Below are 25,666 nucleotides of genomic sequence, written 5' to 3'. Positions count from 1 at the left end.
TTATTATAACAGAATGTCACGGCCGCCGCAACCTCCTCCTGCCCCATGCAGCCGCCGGGGTCCTTGTGCAGGGACCCGGCGCTGCTGCTAGTTCGGCCCCTGGGGGCGCCTCACCTCTCCGCCGCTCCTGTCTCTCACTGTGCCGGCCGGCGCGCGCGTCCCCGCCTCCTAGGGCGCGCGCGCGCCGGCTGTCTCAGATTTAAAGGGGCAGTGCGCTCCTAATTGGTCCACATGTCAATCACTCCCCTATAAGTTCCAGCTCTGCCCCTTTCCAGGTGTTGGAGCCTCTACATGCTTCCCATAGCGTTTGGCCCAGCTCCCTGTTGTTCCTGATTCCTATCCGCTACCTGGTCCCTAGTCCTTGTTCCTGGTTCCTGCTCCCCTGTCATACCATTGCTCCTGTGTTCAGCCTGACTCCTGCGGTTACGCCTACAGACCTCTGCCAGTACCATCTCCTGCCTACTGCTCCTGCCACGCCTCGCCCGCCGTCACTAGCAACCAAGCCAGGGGTAGCGACCTGGGGGTCGCCTGCCGCAGCAAGTCCATCCCGCCTTGCGGCGGGCTCTGGTGAAAACCAGCGGCCCCTTAGACTCCGCTCCCTGGTGAGGTTAGTGCCATCGCTGGTGACGGTCCAGTGGATCCACTACTCCAGGCGTTACAGTAGGCTCCAACCATGGATCCCGGCGAAGTGCCTGACATCCGTGACGTAGCCAGAGTGGTCGCTCAACAGGCCCTACAGATCCAGCAACAGTCGCAGCAGATCCAGCAACTCACTGCCGCCTTACAGCAGCATACTACTGCTCAGCGTTCACCACCTACTGCTGTCTCTTCGAAACTACAACTGGCTCTCCCGAGCAAATACGGTGGTGACCCCAAGTTGTGCAGGGGATTCCTGACTCAGTGCACCATGCATATTGAACTTTTAAGTAGTCAGTTCCCCACCGAGCGCTCTAAAGTGGCTTTCATCATCAGCCTATTGGAGGGTAGAGCTCTGGCTTGTGCCACGCCTCTCTGGGATTGAGATGACCCTACTGCTGCCAATCTCCGAACCTTTCTGGCCGAGTTTCGCTCCGTCTTTGAGGAACCTGCCCGTGCGTCTTCGGCTGAGACTGCTCTACTTAATCTCTCACAAGGGAATTCCTCCGTTGGGGACTATGCCATCCAATTTCGCACCCTGGCAGCAGAGCTAGACTGGAATGAGGCCGCTCTAATTGCAATTGCCACCTTTAAAAAGGGCCTGTCCAGTCGGGTGAGAGACGTGCTTTCCGCCCGAGACCTACCTACCTCCCTGAACGAACTCATCCTACTGGCCACCAGAGTTGATACTCGTTTTTCGGAGAGGGAGGAGGAGGTTCGGCATGAACAACGACTAAGTCTGTCCCGTCGCCATCACCAGCCGGCGCCGGTCTTCCAGAATCCTGACATTCCGGTGTCCCAGCCCTCTCCTGAGGTTCCTATGCAGGTGGAACGAGCTCGCCTGACGCCTGATGAGGGAAATCGTCGTCTGGAGCTGAATCTCTGCCTCTACTGCGGTGGCCCTGATCACTTTCGGCAGAGATGTCCCCAACGTCCTCAAGCGTCCGGGAAATGCTCGCACCTAGGTCCGGTGGGACAGGTGTCCCTAGGTGTGAATGCCACCTCTCCAAGTTTGTCTATACCGGTTTCCATCCAGACACTCTCAGGAAAAAATCACCAGACTACTGCTTTCTCGATTCTGGGTCAGCAGGCAGTTTTATTGCAGCAACATTGGTCCAAAGATGGCGGCTACCCGTGACCCAACTAGCCAGGCCCCTGACTATCTCCTCGGTCACGGGCGAGATTCTTACCGACCATGTGTACTACCAGACCGCACCTCTAGTCCTCCAGGTGGGTCCTTTACATCAGGAAAAGATATCCTTCTACGTCCTGCCCCATTCTTCTCCCGCCATCCTCCTGGGACTCCCTTGGCTGCAATTACATGCCCCTAAGCTGGACTGGAGAACCGGGGAGATTCTCAGTTGGGGTCAGGACTGTTCCAACCAGTGTCTCAAGTCACCTCAGACCAAGTACTCTATGTCGTCACCTGACCCCGCCAAGCCTCTATCCAGCCTACCGGCGGAAGACCAAGCCTTGGGGGATGCCTTCTCTGCCGAGGAGGCGGACTCTCTACCATCTCACCGGGCGTACGATTGTCCCATAGACCTCCTTCCTGGTACTCCTTCTCCACGAGGTCGGGTGTACCCTCTCTCCGTACCCGAGACTGAGGCCACGTCCTCCTACATCCGGGAGAACTTACAGAAGGATTTCATCCACAAATCCACATCCCCTCGCCACATTATACCTCCCGATCGCCTAGTGCCAGTCGCCACCTCTACTCTTCAGAGAATACCCCCCGGAAAGACCCATGTTCACCCTGCGCTTCGAAGAAGGATTTTGAAGTGGGGACATTCCTCATTGGAGGCCGGGCACCCTGGAGTCCAAAAGACCGGGCAACGGATCTCCCGCCACTACTGTTGGTCCAGTCTATTCCAAGATGTCAAGGACTTTGTGGCTTCCTGTACCACCTGTGCCAAAAACAAGTCCTCCCGACTAAGGCCTGCCGGCCTATTACAGCCCTTGCCAGTTCAAGACCTTCCCTGGCACCACATAGGGATGGACTTCATCACTGATTTGCCTCCATCTGCAGGCAAGAAAGAGGGGGAGGCCAAAGGGGGGGGTACCGTCACGGCCGCGACGGCGTCCCGTGTTCCGGGCCGCGCCCGCAACCTCCTCCTGCCCCATGCAGCCGCCGGGGTCCTTGTGCAGGGACCCGGCGCTGCTGCTAGTTCGGCCCCTGGGGGCGCCTTACCTCTCCGCCGCTCCTGTCTCTCACTGTGCCGGCCGGCGCGCGCGTCCCCGCCTCCTAGGGCGCGCGCGCGCCGGCTGTCTCAGATTTAAAGGGGCAGTGCGCTCCTAATTGGTCCACATGTCAATCACTCCCCTATAAGTTCCAGCTCTGCCCCCTTCCAGGTGTTGGAGCCTCTACATGCTTCCCATAGCGTTTGGCCCAGCTCCCTGTTGTTCCTGATTCCTATCCGCTACCTGGTCCCTAGTCCTTGTTCCTGGTTCCTGCTCCCCTGTCATACCATTGCTCCTGTGTTCAGCCTGACTCCTGCGGTTACGCCTGCAGACCTCTGCCAGTACCATCTCCTGCCTACTGCTCCTGCCACGCCTCGCCCGCCGTCACTAGCAACCAAGCCAGGGGTAGCGACCTGGGGGTCGCCTGCCACAGCAAGTCCATCCCGCCTTGCGGCGGGCTCTGGTGAAAACCAGCGGCCCCTTAGACTCCGCTCCCTGGTGAGGTTAGTGCCATCGCTGGTGACGGTCCAGTGGATCCACTACTCCAGGCGTTACACAGAACCCACTGCCTGTACAGAGAGAGCCTACAGCTTCATGAAGGGTATTTCTGTTCTGAGTATTACAATCATTTCCTTGAAGAAAAGTATGCATTTGGCTGACAATTTCCAGTTACAAGTGGAAAGTGTTGGCAAAAGATGATGGCTTTCTGCCTTTCTTCAGGTATTTTGTGACACAAATGTGAATCAAAGTTTTTCATGGTCAACCTATCGATGCCGCGGTCATTTGTTAAACAAGCACATTTCTATCCACCCCCACAACCAAAAAATGTTCAATGTACTGTGTGGCTACAATATATGACTGTCATCTGTATTGTCTCTGTAGAGAATTATCCAACAGATGATCAGATAAGCTAGAAGCATGTATAAGCATCTATAATCAGATGTAAAGGGGGTACTCTGGAGAAAAAAAATGTTTTCAAATCAATTGATGCCAGAAAGTTTTATAGATTTGTCACTGACTATTTTAAAAATATAAGTGTGCCAGAACTTATCAGCTGCTGCATGCCCTGCAGGAAGTCTGGCACAGTGCTCTCTCCTGCCACCTCTGTCTGTAACAGGAACTGTCCAGAACAGGAGAGGTTTTCTATGAGGATTTGCTGCTGCTCTGGACAGTTTCTTGACAGTTTAAACTTAAGTCATTTAGAAATCTATATAATTTTCTGGTACCACTTGATTAAAAAAAGTAACAACTTTTTCTGGAGAACCTCTTTAAAGTCAGAAGTATAAAATGTATACTATACTGAATGGCCAAGAGACTAACAAACATGTTAAAGGGGTTATCCAGCGCTACAAAAACATCACCACTTTTCCACCTACTTTTGTCTTCAGTTCAGGTGCGGTTTGCAATTAAGCTCCATTTACTTCAATGGAACTGAGTTTCAAAACCTTACCCAAACTGGAGACAACAGTAGGGGGAAAGTGGCCATGTTTTTGTAGCGCTGGATAACCCCTTTAAAGCCTTCCTTGTTGACCTACCTGCCCTGGTCAAGATATTTAAATTTGGTTAAGCAACTTTCTAATCCAAGAAATACTACAACTGTATATAGGACATACAGATCAAAGTATTTCTCATCTATGGAAATGTTTCATGTGAACAAATACAATATTAGAGGCCCCTGGGCAAAACATGGTATGGTGACCCCCTCCTGTTTTTTTGGCAGAAAAGAATCAGCTCAGTAGCTCAGAAAAATAAAACTAAAGGTAAAGGCGGGGATGTATGGAGCTAAATAATACCGCCATATGGTGCCTAAATAATACTGCCATTTTCGATGCACCAAGCAGATAATTAAGTCTACTAGCTGTAGGGAAAAGGCTGTCAGTGGTGTAGAACTGATTTCATTCTTCATTATCATCTTCTTCTTCTGCCAAACCTTAAGGGCACCCTGACATGGGCTGCGGAGGTCCCTAGGAGGTAATAACCCTTGGGGCAGTTACAATTTTTCTGAATTAGAATGCCGAACACTGAGTGTTATCTGCAGAATATTTTCAGACAATGACCAAACCAACTGATGTAATAGATGTAATAAACATTTAATCATTTTCAACTTCATAATAGCTGTCCTTTAAAAAATATGATCGCTAAAGCATTGTCAGATTCCGGCACAAATTATCCCATTTTATAATTAGTACTGAACTACCTGCCCTTTAATTCTTATAGATATAAGATTCAACAAAAGCAAATGATTTACAGTATATTAAACCTATTTCAGGCAGCTCCTCAGAGAACACATTAGCGTATACATGCCACAAATATACTTAGACTCTTGGCTTCCTCTAATGAACTCAAGGGGCAAAGTTAACCAGTCATTTACCAGCGGCCTGGTTATTTATGCCATGAGCATGGCTGTGACTTTGTCATTGTCAGTATGAGATATGCTCATTTCAATACTCTAATGAGCACCAGCCTTCATGAAGAGGAAAGAGGCCTGGGGGCCGCCTCATGGGATTTAAGGCTTTTAGTTTCTAATCTGGTCACTGAGATGGTGGAATAAGCTTCCAGTCCTTCTTCTTAAGAAGTCAATGTCTTTGTAGTTTGAGACTTCCACTCCAACCTATTCTAATTACCATGACACAGACAGCAGGCGGGAAGACCATTCATTTTGAAATGTTACCGTCATACTAAATAAACTGAGATTGCTCATGTATGGTAACCTTGATAAGGAAATCCGCTCTTCACTAAGACTTAAGAAGCTATAAGAAAAAAAAAATACCTGCAACTGCTTGATGATGGTATTTGAATGTTTAACATATGACATTTTCTGCTGTAAAAGGACATAAGCATGCTATACCTGGAATTTGTAATTTCTCATGAAGCTAGGTACAAAATGGCCACAATTTTCAATATAATAATGTGCTCTATTGAAGTTAAAGGACAACTCCGGCGGGACCCCCCCCCCCCCCCCAAAAAAAAAACACAGACACCATACTCACCATCCCTCCGGTAAAGATCGCTACTCGATTCGTCCGCCGTCCGCCTCACCGTCACTTGCTTCCGCCGTCCAGCGATGTCTCTTACTTCCGGGTCCAGGGGAGAGAAAAGGCAGCCTTTTCACTGGCTGGAGTGCATCACATGGATTCCAGCAAGCTCAGCCAATCTGGGACCGCCCCCTGGCTCTGACGTCGTCGTCACCAGATGCCGCCCGGGAGAAGAGGACCGTGACGATCGTAATAGGTAATGTAAACATTCTTTAACTTCCGGGGGGGGGGGGGGGTCTGGGGTCGGAAAGTGGAGGAAGGGGGCCAGACCGGGTATTTAACCACATTACAAAGCTATATAACTTTGTAATGTGTGTTAAATAAGCCAAGAAAATTTTTCGTGGGAGTTGTCCTTTAATTAGAAATTGGCAGGCAGTTCACACACAGTATAGAATAACACACACACTCTCTCTGTCCCTGGCTTTCATACTCCTATTTGTTTTTCTTTAAAGGGGTTGGCCACTTTATGGTAAAATAGTTCAGTGCATAGTTTTATTAAGTGTAGTCACAGCACTTACTGATGTACCTAAAATGAGACTCCCCTCCTCTAGGCTGTCCTGCCCTGCTATGTGGTGATGGCCAACATGGCGGAGCATGTGACCATGCCCTAATGCCCTCCATAGGCATATACAGGCTCAGTGGTGGACACTGGGGGCGGGGCATGGCCACATGCTCCTCCATGTCGGCCATCTTATGGACAGACTCACCACAGAGCAGGACAGCCCAGCCTGGAGGAGGGAAGTCTGATATTAGCTCTATGAGGTACACAGGGAGCTGCTGTCAGTAAAAAAAAACACCTGTCCACACATTCAATTAATCACACTTCAAACTCTCCACCATGGTCAAGACCAAAGAGCTGTCCAAGGACACCAGGGACAACATTTTATGCCTGCACAAGGCTGGGATTGACTACAGAACAATAGGCAAGCGGCTTGGTGAGAAGGTAACAACTGTTGGCGCAACTATTAGAAAATAGAGAAACACAAGATGACTGTCAATCTTCCTCGGTCTGGGGCACCACGCAAGATCTTGGGAAGCCTGGAGGTGGAAACATTATACTTTCATGGTGCTTTTCTGCAAAGAGGATAGGACAGCAAATTGCAACAACGGCCGTGATTAATTCAAAATATACATTGCATTAAAAGTCAATGAAATTCCGGCCAGAGTGTATAGACATTGTATACACTCTGTCCGGGATTCCTTGCGGCCGCACAAAAAATTGACATGATATTGAATAGCAGCCGCACAACACTGACAGCTCACACAATGGAAAGTGCGGCTCCAGCCACACTTTACATTGTGTGCTATGGTGAATTGGGATGGAGGCGCACACGAGTGTGCCCGCATGTCAATTCAACAGAAATTATGTTAATCTGGCTAGTATTGCAGTACCGGCCCGGATGAACTTCATACACACCGGCCGTCCTGTGACAATTACTGTCTAAGGCCATGTTCCCACTCTGTAAGAGGCCAGCCGTTCCGTGACCTGGCCGAGTCACGGAACAGCTGGTGTCAGAGAACTTTACTGCCGCTCAATTCGAATGCGGGCGCATCCGCGCAAGCCCGCATCCGAATTCCCCGCTGCTTACAATTCCCCACTGCTCACGTAGTGTGAACTGACACTTTTTTTGCGGCCGCTATTCATTGAATAGCGGCCGCAGAAAACTGACGTCAGTATCTTGCAGCGCCGCTAGGGATCCCGGCCGGAGTGTACACTATGTACCAGGTACTATGTATGTACTATGTTCCAGGTACCACTACGTAAGTTCCATAGTGATCACGGCCATTGTTACAACGGCTGTGATTATTACGAAGTTTACACAGTGGGAACATGGCCTTACTGTGTGTGAACCCGGCCTGAAGGTGGATAAGCGTTTATATCTACAGACTGGAGGGTACCATGTGAAGACAGTCATGTAATTGGTGGATGCATTGAGCTGTGACACTCTGCACTGGCCTGAACTTCCTATGTTTTGTCTCTTTTTTTCAACCAGCACAAGTCTAAAAATCTGCCTTTAGGAGACTGGGCCTGGATTTCTGCTAAGTTCAGCTTTGTGTTACAGCATGATAACAACAAAAATAATAATGAACGTATATTGCAAACCTGCTTTATTTCACATATAGGGGGACATTTATCAACGGAAAAAAGTGTTTGTTTTTTTTTGCCTAAAATGGCCAGATGCGAATAAATTTATTCACAAATGGCCGTTTTGCGAAAAAATATTAGCATCTGACCATTTTACACCAGCTTCGCCAGGGGGACAGGGGGCGGAATGGGGGCGTGGACTCTGGGTCCGCTTAATCTATGATTTTTACCGCCGAAAAATAAACAGGAAACCTACGCCAGCTCTAAGCTGGCGTAGGTTTCCTCGCTGCACACACCAATGCCCACGGGATTTATGTAGAGGCAGTGCTCCTCTACATAAATCTCCGTAGTGTCGGCCCTGTGGGGACATTTTTCAGCCTGGCACAGAAAACGCCTGACTTAATAAATGTCCCCCATAGTGTTGATTTAGATTTTTAAAGTTATAACGACAGTAACACTTTAAGAGTATGTTTACATGTAGCATAAACACTGCGGATTTCATGCAAGAAAATCAACAGGAAAAATCTGCATCGTGTAATAAGCAATTCTAATAGTCACTTTCAGTCAGAACTCATAGCAAAACATATACAACATAAATACATTACAACATTACTGTCAGTAAATCCACAGCGTTGGGTGCAGAGTTTAGATAGAGAAACCTGCTGATTATACACTATGGATTTTACCGGCAAATTTTCTTGCATAAACTCTGCATACAATATACTTGTGTTTCTTCAGACTCTGCCTTATGGTGTTCCTCCGTTACTCCTCCTAGAAATCTATGAATACACTGACAGGCTATGTTCACACAACTTATATTTTCGTAAAACCATTGCGCACTGGCCAGGATCCGTAGCGGCGCCACAAACAACTGACATGTTAGTTATTTACTTAATAGCGGCCGCAGAAAACCATGTCAGTGTACACTATGGAGCGAGCAGCTCCGGCCGCACACTCCATAGTGTGCTGTGGGGAGTTCTGATGCGGGCGCACGGATGCGCCCGCATCAGAACTCTGCGGCGCCAAAGATCATATGGAATGATCTTTTCAGAGACCGGTGTCTTATGTTGTGTGAACATAGCCACAACTTGTAACAGGAAGGTGTGAGGTTTCCATTTTAAAGAGACTGTTGTAGACCATGGTGGCTAAAGCAGAACATGTTTTACTTTTTGTTTTTTCAAACTACAGTACAAAACACTTAATAGTCACAAATCATATAAGGCACAGATGGTGGGTATAGTTCATCAAAACATAACTTAAAACATGGAAATATAATGGCTATAGCTCTGTGATTTCACAGTGTTGATTTCATAACACCTCGGGCCAGTGTTAGCTTCACACAGACCTCCGGACAGCGTTAACATCACATAGCTTTCCAGTACTTGTCACAGTTAATCAATAACTCACAGTTCTACTTTCTGTAGGCAAGAGGAGGGTTATTGCTTCTCCTATCGCTATTCCTGAGAGCCCTTGCTAAACTGACCCCTTCTACCACGCTTCCATTCAGTCTACTGCAGCAAGGCCACATCCGGTCAGACAACTTTCCTCACATAGTGTGCTGGGCTTCAAATCGTATGCTGGGGTGTATATCTAGAGGTATAACCAGTAGGAAGAGGGAGATTGTGATCCCGCTGTATAGAGCTCTAGTGACATCACATCTGGAATACTGTGTCCAGTTCTGGAGACCTCATCTACAAAAAGATATTGCAAAAATAAAACAGATCCAAAGACGGGCTACAAAAATAGTGGAGGATGTCAGGCATTAAACTTATCGAGAAAGACTTAAGGATTTGAATCTGTAAAGTCTGGAGGAAAAAATTGAACTCAAGAACAAGAGGACACAGTGAGAGGTTAGTTGGGGGACAGATCAGAAGCAACGTGAGAAAATATTACTTTACTGAAAGAGTAGTAGATGCTTGGAACTAACTTCTAGCAGATGTGGTTGGTAAATCTACAATAACTGAATGTAACCCTGCCTGAAATAAACATATATTTATCCTAAGATAATAAGAAGGAAATATAAGGGAAGACTAGATGGACCTGGTGGTCTTTTTCTGCAAACAATCTTCTTTTTCTATGTAATACAGTGATGACCAGTCTATCAGATTATTCTAAATAGCCCCTTATTGGCTCAGTTCTTAACTTCAATGCATTTGTAAAGTCTTTAGACCCTTTCCATTTTTTCCCCAAATTTTGTTATGTACTAGAATAACATAGATATCAAGTTTTAGAATTTTAGAAATTTGTGATAATTTATCGAATAGGAAAAAGTAAAACTTATATTATATGTATTCAGACCATTTACTCTGTACTTAGCTAAGGCACCATTGACAGCGATTACAGTCTCCAGTCTTTTTGGGTATGATGCCACAAGGTTTGTAAACTAGGGCTTGGGGATTTTTTTTCCCGTTCTTCTCTGCAGACATCTCAAGCTCTGTCAAGTTGGATAAAGACCGTTGGTGAAGCCATTTTTTAGGTTCAGAGATCTTTAATTAGGTTCAAGTCAAGGCTCTGAATGGACCCCTTAAGGACATTCTCAGAGTTGTCCCTAAGCCACTCCTGTGTTGCCTTGACCGTCTGCTTAGAGATATTACCTTGTTGGAAGGTAAACCTTTGGCCCATTCTGACATCCAGAGTACTCTGGATCACATTTTCATTAAAATTTTCCCTGTACTTTGCTCCAATAGGCTTTCCCTCCACCCTCACCAGTCCTACTTTGCTCTATTAAGTTTTCTCTCCACCCTCACCAGTCTTTCTATGCCAACCACTGAAAAACGCCCCAGCAGAATTATGCTGCTGCCACCACCGCCATGCTACACTGTGGATATGGTATCGAGCAGCTGATGAGCAGTGCCTGGTTTCCTCCAGGCCAAAAAGTATAATCTTGGTTTCCTCAGACCAGAGAACCTTGTTTCATACAGTCATTTTGGTGATTTTTTTTTTCAAACTTCAGAAAGGTTTTCATGTGTCTTTTACTGAGGAGAAGCTTCATTCTGGCCACTCCGCCATAAAGCCTAGATTGGTGGAGTGCTGCAGTGATGGTTGACCATCTAGAAGCTTCTCGCATGGGCAGGGACAATCTTTGGAGCTCAGCCAGAGTGACCATTAGCTTCTTTGCACCTCTCTTACTAAGGTGCTTCTCCTCCAATTACTAGAGTACACTCTAGGAAAAGTCCTAGTTGTTCCTAACTACTTTAATTTAAAACTATGGAGGATACTTTGCTCGTAGGAACTTTGAGAGCAGCAGACTTTTTAGGACCCTTCTCCAGATCTGTGCTTCAACACAATCCTGTATCTGAGCTCTACAGGCAGTTCTTTCCTCCTCATGGATTGGGTTCTGCTCTGATATACATTGTTAGCTGTGAGACCTTATATTGACAGGGCTGTGTCCTTCTAAATAATGTCAAATCAACTGAATTTACCACCAGTGGCTCTAATCAAGGTGTATAGGCATGTTGGAGATGATCAAGAGAAACAAGAGAGCCCAAAGCTAAATTTAAAGGGAACCTATCACATTGAAAATGCCGTCCAATCTATAGGCATCTTGTTATAGAGCAGGAGAAGCTGAGCAGATTGATATATAGTTTTGTGGGGAAGTTCCAGGATAACTTGTCCTTTATTCATGGAAACATCTGCTTACTTTGGGATAAGCAGTCACGTTGGCGGTCCATTCAGTAATTGATAGTTACACTTATGTACTGTACCCACTGATTAGCACCCCCCACATGACCTCTTAGCCCAGGGTGATCAAAGATTTCCCCACAAAAATATATATTACTCTGCTTCTCCTGCCCTATAACAAGGTGTTTGGAGATTGGACTATATTTTCAATTTGGCAGGTTCCCTTTAAAGTGTCCTTGCAAAGGATCTATACAAAACTTAGGGAAAACTGTTTTGTTATTATAGCACAAGGCCACAACAAAGGAAAATGTGAAAAAGGTGGAAGGATTTGAAGACTTTACAAATGCACCACCTAACCTACCTTGGCTCCCTCCTGGGCTAATGTTTCATACACCTGAAAGGCTCCTTAGAAGTGAACCCACCACAGGCTGACAGCATGCTGAGCCCTGGAAGCTGCATTGACACCAAAAGAGTTTTGGAAAACATCTTTTTTAAGAAACTAGAATTATTCTCAGATAACTACTTCCTAAACAACTACTCCTCAAATCTGTTAGGTCATTGTCTTCTCCAGCCTTTGCTGGGTGATATGCACATGGTAACTCTCACCTAATATGTCTCACCAGATATGAGAGTACATCAGGTGATGCACTAGGTATCATCTCTATGGCCTCATGCCCCACATTCTGGACTCTAACCCACTGCCCCCCAGCTCCAGCCTGCAGCCCACCAAAGCTCCCTGATGAACAAGCCCACTCTGGCCTCCAGTTCATTAATACACCTCTAGTTTAGATGTACACAGGTAGGTCTGCTTGACGATACACATGGGGGGAGATTTATCAAACATGGTGTAAAGTGAAACTGGCTCAGTTGCCCCTAGCAACCAATCAGATCCCACCTTTCATTCCTCACAGACTCTTTGAAAAATGAAAGGTGGAATCTGATTGGTTGCTAGGGGCAACTGAGCCAGTTTCACTTTACACCATGTTTGACTCTCCCCTAAGGATTATTTGCACACTCATTGCCTTGGTTCCAAAACACACATTTTTATCTTCAAAACTCTAACCCTTTTTTTAGAATTTTGGTTCGGAGCTCTCTGTTGTATACTTAATACCAGCGCTTCTCAAGTTCAGTCCTCAAGGCCCACCAACAGGTCATGATTTCCTTAGTATTTCACAGGTGATATAATTATACTCAGTGCATCAGGTATTATCACAGGTGATATAATTATACTCAGTGCATCAGTTATTATCACAGGTGATATAATTATACTCAGTGCATCCGGTATTATCACAGGTGATATCATTTTACTCATTGCATCAGGTATTATCACAGGTGATATAATTATACTCAGTGCATCAGTTATTATCACAGGTGATATAATTTTACTCATTGCATCAGGTATTATCACAGGAGATATATTTATACTCAGTGCATCAGGTATTATCACAGGAGATATAATTATACTCAGTGCATCAGGTATTATCACAGGAGATATAATTATACTCAGTGCATCAGGTATTATCACAGGTGATATATTTATACTCAGTGCATCAGGTATTATCACAGGAGATATAATTATACTTAGTGCATCAGGTATTATCATGCTGCGTTTACACGAGACGATAATTGGCCCGATCGTACGATTAACAATGTAGGAGTAACGTTTTTTTTCATAACGATCAGCGTTTAGACGGAACAATACACTGTACGGAAAATTAGTTTTGCGATCGTTTTGCGATCGCTTAAGCCTATCTCACACATAGGTTAAATCGGCAACGGACTGTTTACACGGAACGATCTGCAAATTTTTTGCAAATGACGAACGATGATTTGAAAACATTTTGTAAGATCAAAGTGAACGATTTCTCGTTCGTCGTTTTATCGTTCGCTGTGTTTACACGTATGATTATCGTTCGAAATTCGATCGTTATCACGCAAATTCGCACGATAATCGTTACGTGTAAACGCAGCATCATCAGTGTTCATTATATGGGATATCCGCAAAACATGACCTGTTGGTGGGCCATGAGGACTGGAATTGAGACACACTGGTTTACGGTGTGTCTAAAACTAGACAGTTTTGGTTTTCAGACAGGTTGATCTATCTGGGCCAGTGTATGGGTATTTCCATTGGACTACAAATAGACATGCAGATGTTATGGTGGGTGTATTGATGGGAGACACAGTGTGCAGGTTGTAAAATAGATATATGATAAAAAATAATTTGAAGGTCTTCCTAAGGGTATGTTCACACCATTTTTTTCACATGAATTTTCAAATCCCACATAAAATCTGATGGCAATCTGCATCTCATGCATTCAAATGGGTTTCCTGCGCATCTTGTGTACGTGCAATAAAAAAAAATCAGGACAGATTTTGCTGCTGCTGTGGAAAAGCTCCTACCATTGAAATAAGTGGCATGTTACTTATGTCAAGTGGAAATGAGGAGTTTTAGCACTATTGAATGACAATGAGGCAAATCCCTGTGCAAATCTGAAGATCTGCTTGGATTTGGATTCGTGCCGTGGGAAATACGCCATATGAACATAGTCTAAAGTGCTATAGATGACAGAAGGGGGGCAGAGATGGTTTTAGGGATTGGGAATACCTGTAGTAATGTGAAGGTCTTTCCATGGGATTGAGGATAAATGACTGAAGTGATGTGCGAGGTGTGAAAGACAGAATCAGTGCGCAGGTCACCCTAAGATATTATAAATTGGGTGCAGTTGTTTCCGTCCTAGTGACGGACATGATGTGCAGGTCTATTCATACAACTATGAAAAGCACAGGTGATATGCAAATCTCTCTGTTGCCATATGTTTCTGGTTCCTTGCTTTTATCCTAATAATGAGAAATAAGATCCTTCCCCTCTAAGCATGAATGATAACATTCTACTGGTTGTCATAGCAGTAGTCACAAGGCTATGGAGAGAAAAGAAAACGTATGTATTAAAATAGTACTGATATTGTCTATCTAACTATAGCAGTAATAATGAAGCATGCGACCCATGTATTACAGCTGTGTCCCCCAACCTGTGGCTCTCCAGCAGTTGGAAAACTACAACTCCCATCATGCCTTGACCGCCTTCAGGCATTTATTACATCAGTGTCCCCCAATTTATGGCCCTCCAACAATTGGAAAACTAAAACTCCCATCATGCCTTGAGAACCTTCAGGAATGGGACTCATGTACTGCATCAGTGTCCCCCCAACCTGTCACCCTCCAACAGTCGGAAAAATACAATTCTATTTATGTCCGACGGTTGTAAAACCAGGTTTAAAGGAAATTGTGCTTGGAGGGAAATCTGAATTGTCCAGAAAGGCAGAGGAAAACTTGTAGGTAAAAATATAGTGTATTTAATTCTTCACAAAGGAGGTACAAAAAAATACATGAGCAGGATATCAATCATAAGAAAAATAAGGCAATAGTCTTACAAATGGCTTAGGGCCCCGTTCCCACTGAGCAAAACTAGCGGAATGCCGTTAGCCTCCCTCTCATAATGGGAGTCTATGGGAGGCGCGCGCGCCTTCCCTGTCCGCGCTGAAGAATGAACATGTTCATTCTTCAGCGCGGACAAAGCAGGAGTGCGCGCCTCCCATAGACTCCCATTATGAGAGGGAGGCTAATGGCATTCCGCTAGTTTTGCTCAGTGGGAACGGGGCCTAAGAGTGTCTCTGTGGTTGTAAGTCTCAGAGTCCCAAAAATGATGGGGATGTAGTCCATTTCAATGGCGACTGAAGATTTTGCTTGAGAACAAAGAACTTTCTTAGGTGAATTACTGAGGTGGGGGTAGATGGATCCCAGATGTGTGGAGGAAGCTTCATTTGCAGTGATGGTATACAAACGCCCCCAACCAAGTTTATATATCCTCATGGACGGAAATATATATATACTAATGACCAAATATGGTTACACTCAGTACAACTTATATCCCAAACATGGTATACTGGCAAAGCTCCATGTGGATTGGTCAAGCTGGACACGTAGCTATATCTCACTATGATCCATACATTGCCCATGTGACCATCTAGACACGACCATATTAGGACTTCCAGTCATCCACCATTTTATAGGTCAGAAAAGCACTAGGTGAGAGTTCAGCCCTACACTCAATATGAGAGTGGGGAAGAGAATGAGACTGGAATACAGTGTTTGTATAATCTGGGATGATAATAATTTGATTCCACTAATGCCAAAGATAATATGATCCAATCAGCCATTAATAAGGTTAGATGTTATAGATGGGGTTACAGATTATTCGTTTTTTTACACGACAACCTTCAGGATTGTGACTCGTGTTACATCCGTGTCCCCCAACCTGTGGTTCACCAGCAGTTGGAAACTACAATTCCCATCATGTCCTGACAGACTCCAGGAATGTGACCGATGTATAACATGCCCAATCTGTGGCTCTCCAGCAGTTGGAAAACTAAATCTCCCACCATATCAGGACATGCTGGGAGTTGTAGTTTTCCAGGGGCTGGAGAGCCACAGGTTGGGGGACATTGTATGACATGTGAGTCCAGCACAGCCTCTGATTATCCTCCTGATCCTCCATTATGGGGAGACCTGCCTAATTGATGGAGTTTCCCATTGATCCCTATTAGAATGCCACCAAGCCACCACCAGCTGCAATCACTATGGAAACATTGTTATTTATTGCTGTGATGATGTTGCTATTTTGCAGCCATCATCGCCCCCATGACCGGTCCTCTTCTATGGGTGACCCCCGGCCCCAGTAACCGCATGCTTCCATGGAGGTGTGAATGGCAGCAGCCCTGGGAGGATGAATGAGTGAAGTGTTGCTGGGCAGGTCTCTGTGTGCAGGGGCATGGATGACGGAGCTGCTGCTGCTGGTTGTATCAGGGGAGACGGATGATGGAACGGGGGGCTGTGAGGGGTTAATCTCTCCTGGATTGGTCCTAAGCACTAGCGGCTTGTTGCTGCTATGGGGAAGCAGCTGGTTTTGGGGGAAGGGAGCTGGTCACACATCCCAGTAATGAGATAGACGCATGCAACACACACTGAGGGGACAGACAGCTATCCACACAGGCAGAGCGGAGGAGACGGAGCGTTTCTGCTGCTCCCAGCTCTCTCACACACACACACTGACTGACACACACACTGACTGACACACTGTTACTGGGAGCCGGGGACATCACTGCCTCTTCTCCCTCCTTGTGCCTTGGAGCCGGTGTGTGTGACCGCCTGCAGCAGGGGGCTGTGTGTGTGACCGCCTGCAGCAGGGGGCTGTGTGTGTGACCGCCTGCAGCAGGGGGGCTGTGTGTGTGACCGCCTGCAGCAGGGGGCTGTGTGTGTGACCGCCTGCAGCAGGGGGCTGTGTGTGTGACCGCCTGCAGCAGGGGGCTGTGTGACAGCCTGCAGCAGGGGGCTGTGTGTCAGTCTGCAGCAGGGGGCTGTGTGTCAGTCTGCAGCAGGGGGCTGTGTGTCAGTCTGCAGTAAGGTGTGGGGGTCCTGTGCTGTCTCTGCGGTGCGGGGGGAGTGCTGCTATATGCGATCCGTCTCATCAGTGCAGAGTCTGATCAGACTGGCCCTGCCTGCAGGTGAGTGCTGTGCCCAATGCATGCATGTGCTGTATGTTCAGCATTGATCTCCTTCTCCCAGCCTCCTCTATAGCATCCATAATGTCCCCCCATCCAGCATCTGCATGTGTACATGATGTAGATGGGAGTGAGCCATAGGTGACCAGCAGCCAGGAGACGTCCCCATCTATATGGTCCAGGCAGCTGTGTTCCTAGTTCTCTCACTCTATAGATGAGTCTGCATACTAGGCACTAAGCTGATTGGCATTCATTTAGCTTCTAAGTGGGGAGCTTGCATCTCTTTTCTTCCAGTGGGCTATTACAGGTATCACATGTAGTTTGCTGTCACTGTGGTTGTATATCTATTGCTGGTATAGTCCTGGCATTTCTTCTTTCATCTATGCAGATTGGGGGGATTCTAATTCAGATATGAGGTTATGGGGAGATGTGTCTGTGCATAAGTCCTAGTGATCTGAAGGGAAGAGGTCCCATCCATATTAGTGCTGCTTTCCTCCTTGGCTTATGTGGAAGGTTCAGGGTCTCTGTGCCTGGAAGCTGGAGCAGTCACTCCTGGTGACCAGGGTAGGGGTCTGCATCTATCTGTAGATTCTTCCTGTATTTTCAGGCACTTATAGGTATGAATATACAATTATGTGTGCATGTTCTTCATTGTATGTCTGTTCTTCTTTCCTGGATATGACTTGTAGCTAGTACATTTGTCTATATGTTCCAATGTGTTGTGCTAGTTTATATTTTGAGCTATACGAACAACTAATGTATACATGTTATGAACTATATTGTGAATATTACACAAGTTTACTTAAATATAATATTATTAGTAGTAGTATTATGATGATGATGACTTATTACAATTTAAAGTAATTTATGAATCAATATATATATATATATAGAATCTAAAAGGATTTGTCAGCCTGTTCCTTTATATACAGGTGTAGCAAAGTTTAGTTTGTCATTTTGCACACGCCATCATGGTATTACAAGGTGTTATCTGTGGATTTCAATAAGGCTGCAACCAGACAGACCTATAAGGTCAACTCTTCTATAACACATATAGGAAATCATTTCAATAACTGTGCTGCCTATGTATATTATTACCAGTAGAGTCACCAAGGCGTCCTTTATTCTAGCTCTTAAATTGCAGTGTTACATTGCTGCCAGATCCAGTCGGAGTCACATATTGCACTAAGCTTTTATCCTGGACTATTCATTGTATCACAATCTTTCATCCCTCGCTGTGAGAGTCTTTAGCCACTTCCATGTGATATTGTGTGGGCAGTCTGGGTTAGTATTTGCTGGCATGTGCCTCTAACTGGTGGGGATCAATTTGCCCAGTTATGAATGGCAGGGTTTTAGAAGTGATAAAAAAATAGCTCTTCTGAAATCATACTTATAAGTACTGGAATTTTGTGGTGTGGCACAGGATCAGCATATCATATCAAATGAAAATTCAAGGAGCCCTATGCCTAAAGTTGGCAAACTTGTAAAAGAGTTACTACATGAGTATGAAGATATTTGTGGAGCATAGCAGAGATCTGGGGGCAGGCAGACATGTTTGGCTTATACTGAAGAACCAGACCATTCTTTTACATACCTGAATGGCTGAATATATATATATATATATATATATATATATATATATATATATATATATATATATATATATATATATTAAAAAGAACATTTATACTTAAAGGTAAGTTACTTATGGCACAATACCATAGACCATTAAATGACACAAAAACACAATGGTCACTACATATAGTGCATTTTAAAGGGGAACTTGTCATGACTTTCCTGCTACCCAAAGTCAGTGGGGTGGTCCTTGACAGCTTTTCCCCAGCCCACCAGCCTTGATTGATAAATCTCTTCCAGTCTGGGTGAATATCAGTCAAGGATGGTGTGGCAGGCAGAAGTCACAGAGGACTGCCCCAATGACTCCTAGTTCAGGCAGCATAAGCATGATGACAGGTTCCCTTTAATACTAAAGGGGTTATTATAAGATTAAAAGTTATCAACAGGATAGGGGATAACTGATTGGTGGGGGTCCAACCATTGGCATTATGTGAAAGGAGGGCTATTGTGTACCCCAAGTGAATGGACCAGTAGTGGGCATGCTTGGCTACCTCTCAATGTATTTTGAACAGTGGGAAGCCCCATAGAGGATGGCTGGAGCACGCACGCTGCCACTCTATTCAGGGGACCATTGACTTCCATTTGCGTTATCAAGGGGGCTCCCAATCAGTTATCCCTTATCCTTTGAGTAGGGCATAACCCCCTAGTTATAGCTACTATTTGCACACAGTATGTGTTCTAGTACAGACTTATCACTTCACATGGATTATCCAGGATTGGGAAAACAGCAACTTTTTTTTTTTTTTTTTGCAAAAACAGCACCATCCCTATCCTCAGGTTGTATGTGGTATTACAGTTCAGCTCCATTCTATTCAATGGACCTGATAACTACTTTAAGATAAAATGTGGAATATTTTTTAAACCATAAAAAAACCTGCTCTTGTTGACCAAGACAACCAATCTCAGTGCAGCTTTCATTTCTTATTGTGCTTTTGAATAAAGAAAGCCGTACTTTGATGTGTTACTATGGGCAACAAAGACAGTTTTTCTTTTTGGCACTTTTCATCAATGTCCCCCATTGACTTCTTAAATGTGTAGGTAGCGACCAGGTCTGTTCTTACAATACTGACAATGTGAGCGCTCGCGTATGGGAGTGGGCAGAGAACAAAATCTGAGGATTTTAAATAGACTTTTTTCCTTTTCTTTTTTCCCCCACTCCTATATTACTAACCACTCTTAGTGAGGACAAAGTATGGAAGAGGGAGATGTAAGCAGCAAGAGGAATATAATTTCTAATAACGTTTGCCTGTCTCAGAGCTGCCAACAATAAAACTGAAGTAGAAAAGAGCCTGCTCATAAAGAGTGTGCAATCTAGAAGAGATGATGGGAGAGATACAATAGATATATGGTGCTACATGAGAACACTGGACCACTTACTTGTCAGGCCCCTTAACATTTGCTTTAGATGTTCTGTTACTGTTAGAAGCCTCTGTTGCAGAACATGCAGCAATCTTGACCGACACTACTATAAGGTTCTTATTTTTATTGGGCACCATCTGTTTCTGTTATTTAACAGCTCCGCCACTGACATCATTTTCATTCTCCTTCTCCTATGACGGAGAAGAACAATGGAAGCCCTTGGCACAGATGTGAACGAGCCCTTACCTTTGTAGCTTGTCAATTGCTCCACGAAATGCTCCTATGATGAGAAAATGTGTCGGTGTTCTTCTATTTTACTGGGTTGCTAAGGCTACAGTTCTGTGCATGTACTTCTCTCCATGTGTAAGCTTGCTGTAGGTATATCTTATGGTTTATGTAGTGTAGATATATCAGTATGGAGGCTGCTAGGGACATATTAGTCTGGCCTATGATTTGTTACCAGCTACATAATAGTATATAGTTAATAAAGAATACTATGTTGTTACGGCCATGAAAAAAATAAAACCTTGTTACAACTAAAGATAGTGCTTTTCATGTGTTCTTATTATGTAGAAACAGACAAAAAACTTAAGTGATTTAAAAACAGCACATAGATGAAAGATAGATAGGTAATAATACATAGACATGAACAAATAAACAAACCTATCTATGTCTATACCTGTCTTGCAATTATGTATTTCTCTACGTAGGTCAATACATACACACATAGATATATATATATATATATATATATATATATATATATATATATATATGTATATGATTAATTAAATAACTACAATGGGAACCCCCATTTACAGCTTAGTTTCCATTTTCTATATACAGCACTAATATTATATAGTATATACTATAGTATATTATAATATTATTGTAAGCCTTTTAGTGTTTGTTTGTTTTTTTTTTGTTAGACATAACTTTGTTCAAACTAAATAGGTTTATGGTGTAGAGTATTACACGTGAAATACCAGATAGATACAGTTTTGCTACTGATGTATAGAGCAGTATAGTCCAATGACCTATCAGCCTCTATCAGCTGATTCATGCTGTCCAATGACCTATTAGCCCCTATCAGCTGATTCATGCTGTCCAATGACCTATCAGCCCCTATCAGCTGATTCATGCTGTCCTAATCACACTTGATCGACAGGTTTCTCGCTTTTTGCCTATAGGGAGAAATTTGTTAAGCCAGTTAACAGAGGACGGAGGCCCAGCAGACATTTCCCCTGTGCCCGTCTCTTTTCAAAACTAGGTTTTCTCTAAATCATATTAGCAAGACCTACTCCAAGTCCTGGTAATGAGGGAGCCTATTGAGGAGCCCCACGTTGACTGGCTCCCTTTAAAAGGGTAGGCGTTGGAGTTTTTTTTGCAGTAAAGTGAGAATTTTGCCTAAAAATATAAGCTCTGCAAGTAATTACATTTATGTCACTTAGGAGAAATAAAATGCTAATATTTGCACAGTTACAGTCCTTCCAATTAGTGGTGGGTCCATACAATACAAATTGTTGGAAGGAAGAATATTTGCTGCTGGATTGTGCAGAACATCAATCTATGTGTTTTAGTTTTGTGGCTTAGACTAAAAGGTTAGGGTGTAGGAGATAAAAAAGCAAGTCTATTACCTGAAAAGTGACTTCCACCAATCTCTCCCTTAATCTTACATTTCATAACATAAAAATATCCCAGCCAGGAAAGGAAAGGTTTTCACAAAAGTTGACAGATATTACTGAGCAATGTCAGGATAGTTTCTAGTATCTATTAGGACAAAATGATCACACTGCTTCTCTTGTCTGATCATCATCAATCTAAGTTGGAGTTAAATTAAAGGGGCATTTTAAGATGGAACATGGCATAGGAGATAACTGTTATATGACTGGAGGTCCAACCGTTGGGACCACCTGGGGTTTCCATTCATTGTCTATGGAGCTGCCAAAACATAGTCGAGCGCAATACTCAGCTACTTTCAGCAGCCCCCATAGAAAATGCTGCACAAAAAGAAACTCATCCACCCTCAACATCTGACACCTCTCCTGTGGATAGGGGATATGTGTTTTATATTGGAATACCCCTTAAAAGTCAGATAATTTAATTGGAAGCCTGGATGCCATCAGAAATGCCTGATGCTCTATGATTTTAAGGAGCTAAGACACATCTAAAGGTGTCTGGCAGTGGCTTTCTTCCATCTTCCTATTCAGAAAACATGCAAACTCAACTGAGTGTTTGTAGTGGTTACAAGGGGTTGCAAGAGATGGTTTAGTTCAGGGCTAGCTGGGTGCAGTAGTGCAATGCTGATGTCATGTGGCGGGGTGGCAATGCTAGCATCATGTCCCCAACATGTATCATACACACTCCTTTGTCAATAAGCTGTTTTAATGATACAAAGGGCAGGTGAACAACTTCTGACTAGGATTCTGTGAAACAACTGTAAACTTTACTAAACAGTTCTTAAAATTCAACAATCATGCAGTCTCATATGGCACGAGGCAGATACAGAGTTTATTTTTGAAAGTAAGAATATTTGGTCACTGTCCCTTTAAGGTTTCTGTAAATAGCAGGTTTACTGAAAAATTTAGCTTAAAGGTACTTTGGTTGTAATTTAGCTTGGTTGCTATGGGTTACTGATGTACTTAAAGTGCACGCCCCTTACTTTCACTTCATTTTTTCAGTGGACAGTGTCACCTAGGCAGGGAGAGATGGTCCAACTGCTTTGAAGCCCCTCCTAGGTGATACTGTCCAGCCATGAAAAGGAGTGATCTTACAGTAGAAAGAAGACACAGATAAGTATTATACAGGTGTATATTGAATGTGCATCATCCAAGCTACTGGATGGTGTGGAGAAGGGGGGTGACAATATCACTTGAAAAGGAACTCAGTCCATTTAGACAAATTTATTCTTACAAGAAACTTCACACCTTGACTGGCTGTGAAGAAACATTTATACTCACAGAAAAACTCTGCTGATCCATCACACAACACCCGTTGGGACGCATGCAGGAGTGCGATCACTGATGTGAAAGCCAACCAGGATGGTCTCCGACAGAAGGCTTATTAAGATATGGGTAGGGGCTATTGGGCAGAAGATTATCCAGCCATGGACTAGGAGATGGTTGTAGATGGCTGAGAGGCAAGATCCTCTGCTTGTAGCTTGTTCTTCTCAGAGACTCTTCTGGAACTCTTGACTAGAAAGCAGGAATCTTGAAAAGAAAGCACATATCATCTCTTAAAAGACAAGTTCAGGCCTTAAAGAGGAAACCCATCTCTTTGTTGTGGAAGAATAATCTTCTCCTTTGGCTTGACCTTTACAGACAATCAGATTAAGCTCAGAGGTAATTTCAGGAGCTGGAACTTGTATTGGAATATTTCCCTATTTTCTTGTCTTTCCCTGTCTATTCTCTTACACAAAATACTGAGAAAACTTACAACTAAATAGCTGACTAACCAGCAGGATATGAAGACATCTGCTTTAACCAAAGACCAGTATCAGGCAGGCTTAGTCTGGCTTTATATCAACCCTCTTTCAGGATAACAGGTGCTAAACTAGGGACTTCTCTCACTGTTTGAGATATATCATGTGACCAAAGCATCTTACTTCCACATATGTAATACTGGGTGTAGCAAAGACACAGCAGTAATGTTAACACTTGAACTGACAATATACTACAGTGTAAGCAGTTAAGTAGTGTAACATGTAAAGTAGCAGTACGTTAAAATAATATACTATACCCAAACACAGTTTAGAGTGCTAAGCAAGGTATTCCTCGGCCACACGACAGCCTTATAAGTAAAGTAGCTGAGAAATGGGCATTGGGACACTGCATGTTTATTTGTATGGTGTTTTGGGAGAGACAACTAATGCCGTTTGCAGATAAAACAGCAGTTTGCCTGCAAAATTGTGTTAACAACCTAGATGAAAGCCACACCTATCACATGCAGGTGTGGTTTTAACCACAGGTAGTTTGCCAATTTTGTGACCTCACCCTAGTGGGAATTCTGCTTTGAAAATGCTTTTAAAACCGACTGGTCAAGAACATTTGCAGGTCCTCTTTAAAGACAAAGGTACAGATTTACCTGCTATAGAGACTTTTAGCCATATGGGTTATAGGCTGAATGCTATATTTGTGAGGCTCCTTTAACTTTTTTTTGTATGACTATTTGAAAAAGTTTGGTAAAGCTTCAGAGATATGTCATGTGTGATTTGTTTTTTAACACTTTCTAACCTGGCATTGTTTTTACCTTGTTAGATTCAATTACAGGGCATGAGCCTTTCTGAAAAGTCTTGTGCATGTCACTTATATAGCGTACCAGTATTCCTAAATTGCTCTGTATGTATTTGGGTAAACTGCATAAAGCAATATGAGGCCCTTTGTATTTTTATTCAGACTCATTGGCAAATAAGTATTCTATAATATATAACTATACCTTAGACATATCTGCAAATACATTCAACTGGTGAAGGGTTTTGATGTTTCCCCAGAGATTACACAGACTTGCATTCATAATCTGACTCACAAGACAGTGAGAGAAGATGCAATCTCCATCTCTTGTCCTCATCTCCTTGTTGATGATGTTGTCTTGTACGCTATTTTGCATTTGCCATTGTCACCGTAAAATGTTCATTTGTCACAGTGTTCACGTTACCCTATATTATTATGGGTTATTTCTTATTATGGATTTTTATTGGAAAAACAATCACTTGCTGCTGTGGCAAAAGAATGTTTTACACATAAGGCAGATGAGGAATAAGAAACGAACAAAAGAAGACTGACGTTTAAGTTGATGGAAAATTTGCTTCAAAAGCTCTTTTTTTGAGGGTGTCCTTCTTGCGGAAGTTACTGTATAAGGAGTAGAGATGAGCGAACCGGGTCCAGGTTCGAGTCGATCCGAACGCAAATGTTCGTCATTTGATTAGCGGTGGCTGCTGAACTTGGATAAAGCTCTAAGGTTGTCTGGAAAACATGGATACAGCCAATGACTATATCCATGTTTTCCACATAGCCTTAGGGCTTTATCCAAGTTCAGCAGCCACCGCTAATCAAATGCCGAAAGTTCGGGTTCGGATCGACTCGAGCATGCTCCAGGTTCACTCATCTCTAATAAGGAGTCTTCAGCTTTGGTGCAACCATTTGTCAAAACATTTGAATGGATTCCATGTACTCTATGTTTCCTCTACACCAGTGATGTAGCATGTGTTGGCAGCACCTCGGGCAAGAGTATTGCACCCCCCAACACACACACGCGCTACCCATGAATGTAAGACAGTTGCAATGCATACGGGGTCACTAGTAGGTAGTAAAGCCCTCTACCCCCAGGAATGCCCCTAGTAGGTAGTTTCCCCCCCCCCCCCCCCCCCCCCCGGAAGGATGATGCCACTAGTAGGCAATTTAATGGTTGCCATTTTGAGGCCAAATAACGCCCCTTTTTTTATAATCACAGTCATGATTTGTACAATAATGGCTGTCATTATGAAATAACGGCCGTGATTTGGCCTCAAAATGACTGCTGTCTTATAATATGTCCGTCAAACGGCCCAAAAAAGA

At 44.1% G+C, this 25,666-nt stretch overlaps 1 protein-coding gene across 5 annotated transcripts in view; it reads left to right on the top strand.

Annotated features, from left to right (window-relative positions):
• ASIC1 (acid sensing ion channel subunit 1) overlaps nt 1-25,666 on the top strand; it is a 266,367-nt gene that overhangs the window by 71,248 nt on the left and 169,453 nt on the right. The window contains exon 1 of one of the 5 annotated variants that reach the window (XM_069970159.1): nt 12,278-12,358. The exons of 1 other annotated variant lie outside the window; for it this stretch is intronic. The gene's annotated coding sequence lies outside the window, so the exon portion shown is untranslated. Of the gene's footprint in view, nt 1-12,277; nt 12,359-12,713; nt 12,736-17,068; nt 17,124-17,648; nt 17,738-25,666 lie in introns of those variants that run through there. 3 more of the 5 variants (XM_069970160.1, XM_069970158.1, XM_069970162.1) reach the window with 3 other exon arrangements.

The sequence above is a fragment of the Dendropsophus ebraccatus genome, chromosome 5 (assembly GCF_027789765.1).
Source record: "Dendropsophus ebraccatus isolate aDenEbr1 chromosome 5, aDenEbr1.pat, whole genome shotgun sequence".
NCBI classification, from domain to species: Eukaryota; Metazoa; Chordata; class Amphibia; order Anura; family Hylidae; genus Dendropsophus; species Dendropsophus ebraccatus.
Note: the sequence above shows the minus strand (reverse complement) of the source record. Positions and strands in the feature narration are given on the sequence as shown.